The following is a 2,404-nucleotide window of genomic DNA, read 5'->3' as shown; positions in this document are numbered from 1 at the left end:
GTCTGCCAGGGCACTATATAGGCTCGTGTCGGTACCCCCCACTCGGCCGGCGTGCCTTCAAGAAGTGAATATACTATGGTCGCGGCGCGAGTTTTGCGGGCGGTATATGCTGCTTACTTGGCGGCGGCGCGGCTCTCCTCAAGACGATCGAACCAACAACCTTCTTCCTCCAATGCTGCTGATGCCATCTCCGCTGTACCTTGGAGGAGAGCTGGTGCCCTCTTCCACTCGGTCGCACCGGCTGCAGCACTCCAGACGCCGTCGCCGCCAACAGCGATTATTTCCCGGCCAAAACTAATCGCACGCATCCCACAGATGCTCAATCGGTGAAAATTATTTGTGCTCGCAAATCCAGTTTCAATATACGTATAAATTATTATTCATTTGCTTAGTAAATATCAGCTGGCAGTGTGAATGAGCAGTAAAATAAAATAAAAACAATATTATTATCATTTTATAAAAATAAATCTTAATTTATTGTATTTTGTTTTGATGATTTTTAACTTACAGATGGACTAGATTGAATATTTTTCACAGTTAACATCAGGGTTGGAAAAACAGATATGGCTATACTACAATAAATAAAAAAACCTTATATTAATTAATTCAGCTCTGTCATATTGCACAATTAAGCTGAGATTTAAGTTCAGATGAAGATTTTGAATAAACTATTATTTTGTGAGAAATAATATCATCTTCCCAGAGTTTCTAAAAATATGATTTTTGAACTGAAAACTTATAATTTTCATGCGTTAACTCTACATTTTCTTATAACAAAATTAAATTTCGCTAGCAATCACTTATTTTCTGTATAATATTTTGATAAAAATAAAAAACAATTCCACGTGGCTTAAATGCAAAATTGCTTCTCAACCAAAATATTTAAAATCACTCAATTATTATTTCTGAAAAACAGATTAAAATGATTTGACTCAAAATTAAAATTTGGAAACAAACATATTTTGATGGTTTTGTAAAATTAAAAATTTGGAAACCATAAATGATTAATTAAATAAATTATTTTCTAACAAGTGTTATTTTAATTCATATTTATATTATTTTTACCTTTAAAAAACTATTCAAATTATTTATTTTGTGTCAGAATTCTAACGATGGAAGCAGATCTCCGAAGATGATAGACACGTGTTTATTCTCTTCTGGCACAGAAACTAGATCAAGCGTGGAAAATTTCGAGCAGTATCTCTCTCTTTCTTCCTTGAGAACGTTATGAAAATAACGGTACTGCTGGAATTTTCTGGCCTTGGAAGGTGACCAGTGTCGGCGGAATTGCAGGACGGGATGCAATTTTCCTGGAGAGCAATTGAAAAGTCAACAGGAAATTCCGCGGCAAATTTGTCCGCAAAAACCGCAAGTTTTCCGCGCGTCTTACGTACAAAGTGGGTGCATTTACTCTCTTCTGTCAGGTCATGTGCACCTTGGAGGAAGCTAGCGTTGTAATCGACGCCATATAAGCTAATTGCCGCACACAGAGCATTGTGGAAATCGAAGCGCAAAAGTGCTAATTAAGCGTACGTGTGAATATGTACCGTACATTTGCCACGCACAATAAAAATGATTAAATTGTATTTTAAGTTAATGTGTTCAGATTCATTCCAAAACTTTTAATAATAAGTAATAAGAATAAAAATCCAAGAAAGATGATGTCATATTATTAACTTTTAATTTTCAATATTCAGCCTTCTTTTTCAAGGTACCAAAATTTAATTATGCTATTTTTTTAATTTAGAATTGAAAATAATTTTTTCAATTTAAAAAAAATGGTGTTGAAAATAATGAAATTTTAAAATATGAACTGTATAAATATAGTGAAATTTTTACTAAAAATTAGATCATTTTTATTATGATTAAAAATTTTAATCTTTGAAGAATGGGTTACTTAAAATTTTTTAGTAAACAACAGGTAAAGATTTGTCTACAAAAAATGTATAAAATTTAATCATTCAGAATTTTCAGAAAAAGTGATGTGGTGAGAAATATTTTTTATTTTTGATAAATTATAAAACGAAATTAATTTTTAAATGCTCAATTTTGTTAAAATTGCATAATTTAGTATGTACTGAAATTGAGTTATTAAAATGTGCTATTTCCACTACCAAAAATTTCAGAGAGTCAATCGTTTTTTATTTTTCCCTATTCTGCTTACTTAATATCTTAACTATTAAAAAAGTTTTTCAAATAAAAAGTAAGTTTCCTAGCAATGATTTAAATCACCAGCAACCCGCATCGCGCTCTATATTATAATTACATTGTTAGATCCTTGACATCAAAGGGTAAAAATCGGAGCGCCACTATGTAGGAAGTGCGCAGCGCAGCGTTATTTATGATGGATTGTTTTAATTGCGAGATTTCGCATTAGGTTCTACGAGATTCGCAGCCAGTGATA

This window comes from Neocloeon triangulifer, unplaced genomic scaffold, assembly GCF_031216515.1.
Source record: "Neocloeon triangulifer isolate White Clay Creek 2 clone unplaced genomic scaffold, ASM3121651v1 ptg000014l, whole genome shotgun sequence".
Taxonomy (NCBI): domain Eukaryota; kingdom Metazoa; phylum Arthropoda; class Insecta; order Ephemeroptera; family Baetidae; genus Neocloeon; species Neocloeon triangulifer.
The sequence above is the reverse complement of the archived record's forward strand: the minus strand, read 5'-3'. Positions refer to the sequence as shown.